This window comes from Zophobas morio, unplaced genomic scaffold (genome assembly GCF_036711695.1).
Source record: "Zophobas morio isolate AGI-343-1 ecotype UQ-CSIRO unplaced genomic scaffold, CSIRO_AGI_Zmor_V1 ptg000026l, whole genome shotgun sequence".
Taxonomy (NCBI): Eukaryota; Metazoa; Arthropoda; class Insecta; order Coleoptera; family Tenebrionidae; genus Zophobas; species Zophobas morio.
This window is the reverse complement of record NW_026972131.1, coordinates 15,166,622-15,172,681: the sequence shown is the minus strand read 5'-3', so window position 1 is coordinate 15,172,681 and position 6,060 is coordinate 15,166,622.

The window sequence follows — 6,060 nt, the reverse complement described above, 5'->3', positions numbered from 1 at the left end:
TTGCTATTATAGTATTAACAAATGGAAAAACATGGACTTAAAAAGACGAATTGCTACATTAATCAAACGTCGAGAAACTGTGATCCGATTTCTGAGTGGCTTAATCCGCCTGATTTCTTAAAAATGTGCATCAAAATATCCACACAATCTAGTATTTCGTTGTTTCGTCGAAGGATTTGTGACTGCTAATCGCAACCAGATAAAATTACACCGGAGCGTACTGGTTAGAAATTTCCCGGAGGAGGTGCTGCTATTTTTACTTCGACAATACCAGCACATAAATCATGCACGTGTTGAACTAATCTCAATTGCTGGTAATTGGTCTCTTGCTACATTCAACACACGCTCGCTTCTGCAAAAATTTGTTCGATAATTTTTGATGACGTTATCAAGGTTTAGCAGTGACGGATTGAGGACAATGGATCCATGGGGATGACGCTACCAAGAAAAACCAAGCTAGAAAAAAAAGTGTGGAAGGTTCTTTAAATTCCGAAAAGAATAAAAAAAATCGGGACGGCAGACAGACGCACAGACAGACAGACGGAACGGGAGATACATTTCTTCGTACTCTAGGGGTCATGGAAGGTCGAGAAGTAGAGAGTCGGCCGACGGACTTGATTACAATACTTCCTTCGCTTACGCTTGGTAAGTAAAAATAATGTCTTATAGATTTTACGAAGAATTAGACCATCGTACAGAGCAATGAATGATATTCTCGTCAAATTTAGGGTTGTTCAACCCAAAGGTCGATTCATCACAATTGAGCTTGGGATGGATATGGGTGGGGCTTATTTCTTGTAGAGCATAAACTATTTTGCAATTAAGCTCCTCCCCCTGGCTCACGACGAATAAAAAAAATCATCACAATTGAGATAGTGGGCGGGGTTATATTTTGCCTTTTTGCTTGAATATGTGCAGATTTCATTTCCCAACATGAAACTTAATACATGTTTAAAATGGAAAATTTGTATACGGAAATATCGATTTTGCAATTAGACTCCGCCCCATAATTGCAAAATCCATATTTCCTTGCAAAAACCATTTTAACCATGTTTTAAGTTTCTTGTTATGAAAAGATGGCTGTGTATATTAAGAAAAAAGAGACAAAATATAAGCCCCGCCCACCCACCCTATCTTAATTCTGATCATTTTTTTTATTCGTCGTAAACCGTGGGATAAAGCTTAACTGCAAAATCTTTATTTCTCTACGAGAAATTAAAAACATGTTTGTGAGTCTCGTGTTGTTCAAAGAATACTATGTATATTAAGAAAAAAAAATAAGGCCAAAGATTAAGCCCCACCCACACCTGTCTTGATCTAAATAGTTATGTAGTTTTCATTCGTTGACAAACCTAGGGGCGGAACCTAATTGCAATAATTGTATTATCCATATTTCATTACAAACATTTACCATTTTTAAAATGTTTTAAATTTCTAAGATTAAAAAATCATCACAATTTGGATGGGGTGGGTGGGCGGGGTTTATATTTTGCCTTTTTTTCTTATGTATTCTTTGAACAACACGATACTCAAAAACATGTTTTTAATTTCTTGTAAAGAAGTAAGTATTTTGCAGTTAAGCTTCGCCCTCTTGGTTAACGGCGAATAAAAAAAATCATCACAATTGAGACAGGGTGGGTGGGCGGGCTTAGATTTTGTCCTTTTGTTTGAATATGTCTAGACGTTTTTTGACAATATGAAACTTAATACATGTTTAAAATGGAAAATTTGTATAAGAAAATATCAATTTTGCAAAAATATACCATTTTAACCATGTTCTAAGTTTCTTTTTGTGAAAAATGGCTACGTATATCAAGAAAAAAAAGGCAAAATATAAGCCCCGCCCACCCACCCTGTCTCAATTCTGATGAATTTTTTTTATTCGTCGTAAGCCGAGGGGTGGAGCTTTATTGTAAAATCCTTAGTTTTCTTCGAGAAATTACCATGTGGAATAGATCGACAATTTTTTGAAAATTTTTGGAAATGTTTTTTTCGATATTTCAAACATTATTTCATGTTAGTAAAAAACGAATAAAAAGGGAAAAATTCTCTATGCAACACTAGCACTTTCCACCGACAGAATGGAGCCACATTTACCGTTTTCAAAAGTAAATTTTGAAAATGTTTTTCCATATTTCTTGGCTGTTTCACGAGGTATTGCAAAAACAATCTCAGATTTGTATAATCTACAAGGAATTCTTTAGAAGCTAGATTTTTTTCCGTTCAAATGGCACAGTTTTGAAATTTTCAAAAAAAAATTGAATTTTTGAAAATTTGTTTTTCACTTTTCTTGCTGGTCCAAATAAATTTTTCAAAAATAATTTCAGTTTAGAAAAAAATCTCTGTAGCCCAACACTTTTTTCCGGCAGAATAGAGCCACATTTAAAGTTTCCAAAAATAAATTTTGGAATTTTTTGGAAAATGTTTTTCATGTTTCTCGATAAGGTATTGAAAAATGATTTCACATTAGTAATCTAAAGAGAATTCTCTAGAAGCTAGCACTTTTTTTTTCAAAAAAAATTTTCGGAATTTTGGATGTTTGTTTCTCACATTTCCCAATAGTTCGAACAGAAGTTTCACACACGATTTCATACTTTATACAATATCAATAAATATTTTCAGAAGTCACATTTAACGTTTTCAAAATCAAATTTTGCACATTTCTGGAAAACCTTTTCTCATATTTCTCGTCTTTTTGGCAAGGTATCGTAAAAATTGTTTCAGATTTGTAATCTCCAGAAGATTTTTTCTTTTTTTTGTTCAGTTAAATGTACATTTTAAAATAAAAAAAATGGAAATTTTTGAAAATTTATTTTTCGCTTGCTACTTGAATACATGTTTCTATAAATTATTTCTGATTAGTTATTTAGCAAAAATTCTAGCCCTTTTGGGTAGGGCTTATATTTTATCTTTTTTTCTTAATATAGATATCCATCTTTTCGCAACAAGAAACTTAAAACATGGTTAAAATGGTTTTTGCAAGGAAATATGTATTTTGCAATTATGGGGCGGAGTCTAATTGCAAAATCGATATTTCCTTATACAAATTTTCCATTTGAAAAATGATTTAAGTTTCATGTTGTGAAAAGAAGTCTACACATATTAAAACAAAAGGGCAAAATCTAAGCCCACCCACCCACCCTGTCTCAATTGTGATGATTTTTTTTATTCGCTGTGAACCAAGGGGGCGGAGCTTAACTGCAAAATACTTATTTCTTTACAAGAAATTAAAAACATGTTCTTGAATATCGTGTTGTTCAAAGAATACTATGTATAATAAGAAAAAAAATCAAAATATAAACCCCGCCCACCCACCCCATCTAAATTGTGATGATTTTTTTGTTTTTAGAAACTTAAATACTTTTAAAATAGTAAATTTTTGTAATGAAATATGGATATTGCAATTATTGCGATTAGGTTCCGCCCCTAGGTTTGCCAACAAATGAAAACTTCATTACTATTTAGATCAAGACAGGTGTGGGTGGGGCTTAATCTTTAGCTTTAATTTTTTCTTAAAATACATGGTATTCTTTGAACGACACGCTACACAAAAACATGTTTTTAATTTCTAAGAAATAAGGATTTTGCAGTTAACCTCTACCTCACGGTTAACGATGAATAAAAAAATATATCAGAATTGAGATAGGGTGGGTGGGCGGGGCTTATATTTTGTCTTTTTTTCGTAATATACGCAGCCATCTTTTCATAACAAGGAACTTAAAACATGGTTAAAATGGTTTTTGCAAGGAAATATGGATTTTGCAATTATGGGGCGGAGTCTAATTGCAAAATCGATATTTCCTTATACAAATTTTCCATTTTAAAAATGATTTAAGATTCATGTTGTGAAAAGAAGTCTATACATATTAAAACAAAAGGGCAAAATCTACGCCCGCCCACCCACCCAGTCTCAATTGTGATGATTTTTTTATTCACTGTGAACCAAGAGGGCGGAGCTTAACTGCAAAATACTTATTTCTTTACAAGAAATTAAAAACATGTTTTTGAGTATCGTATTGTTCAAAGAATACTATGTAAAATAAGAGAAAAAGGCAAAATATTTACCCCGCCCACCCACCCCATCTCAGTTGTGATGATTTTTTTTTATTCTTAGAATCCTAAAACGCATGTAAAATGGTAAATTTTTGTACGGAAATGTGGATTTTGCAATTAGGCTCCACCCCTACGTCTGCCAACGAATGAGAACTCAAAAACGGCTAGAATTCTTGGTAAATAACTAATCAGAAATTATTTATAGAAGCATGTTTTCAACTAGAAAATGAAAAATACATTTTCAAAATTTCCCATTTTTTTTATTTTAAAAATGTTTCTAATTGAACGAAAAAATAATTCTGGAGATACAAATCTGAAATCATTTTTACGATACCTGAGAGACGAGATATATGAGAAAAGATTTTCCAAAAATCTCCAAAATTTGATTTTGAAAACGTTAAATGTGACTTCTGTGGGAAAAAATATTTATTATTAAAATCGATATTCCCTTATACAAATTTTCCATTTTAAACATGTTTTAAATTCCATGTTATGAAAAGAAGTCTGCACATATTAAGAAAATAAAAGGCAAAATGAAGGCCCGCCCACCCACCCTGTCGCAATTGTGATGAACTTTTTTATTCGCCATGTACAAAGAGGGCGGAGCTTAACTGCACAATACTTATTTCTGTACAAGAAATTAAAAACATGAGTATCGTGTTGTTCAATGAATTCTATGTACATTAAGAAAAAAAAGCAATATATTAACCCCGCCCACCCACCTTATCTCAACTGTGATGATTTTTTTTATTCTTAGGAACTGAAAACACATTTAAAATGGTAAATTTTTGTAAAGAAGTATGGATTTTGCAATTAAATTTCGCTCCTTTGGCTCTCGACGATTACAGAAAAAATCATAACAATTGAGATAGGGCGGGTGGGCGGGGCTTATATTTTTCTTTTTTCTTAATATACGTAGACTTATTTCTAACAAGAAACTTAAAACATGTCTAAAATGGTAAATTTTTGTAGTAATCAACTTAAATCCTCCACTTTTCTTCTACAACCCCTTTAAAGATGGACAAAGTTACTATTAACGACAATTTGGCAACGGAGTTTGTAAATGATAATTTTCAGCTCTACAAGCAACGTCAAACAAAAAGGCAAAATATAAGCCCACCCACCCATCCTGGCTCAATTGTGATGATTGTTTTTTATTAGCCGTTAATCAAGGGGGCGGAGCTTAACTGAAAAAGTACTTATTTCTTTACAAGAAATTAAAAACACGTTTTCGAGTGTCGTTGTTGTTAAAAGAATACCATATATGTGCTAAGAAAATGTGAGAAAATCTTGGGAAAATATGCAAAACATTTTTTTTTTGGGGTTAAAGGTCTATCTTTTTAGGGGAAAAAGTACCTAGATTCTAGAGAATTCTCTGTAGATTAATTTGAAATCCTTTTTGCGATACCTTGTCGAACAGAATAATAAGAAAAAACGGCAAGATATATCTCAATTGTGATGATTTTTTTTAATTCTTAGAAACTTAGGACACTTAAAATGGTAAATTTTTGTAATGAAATATGGATTTTGCACTAGGCTCCGCCCCTAGGTCTACCAACGAATGAAACCTTTATTACTATTTAGATCAAGGCAGATATGGGTGGGGCTTAATCTTTGACTTTAAATTTTTCTTAATGTACATAGTATCTTTTGAATAACACGATACTCAGAAAAATGTCTTACATTGTAATTTCATTTAGAGAAATAATAAGAATTTTGCATTTAAATTCCGTTCCTTTGGCTCTCGACGATTAAAAAAAATTATCACAATTGAGATAGGGTGGGTGGGCGGGGCTACATATTGCTTTTTTTTTCTTAATATGTGCAGACTTATTTCGACAACAAGAGACTGAAAACATGCCTAAAATGGTAAATTTTTTTAGTAATCAAGTCAAATCCGACACTGCAGACTCTTAATCAAGAAGTGTGTTTTAACAATCGCGTCAAACTCGGTTTATCTGCGTCACTTGACTGAAACACAACAGACTTATCACAAACGTACGTGTT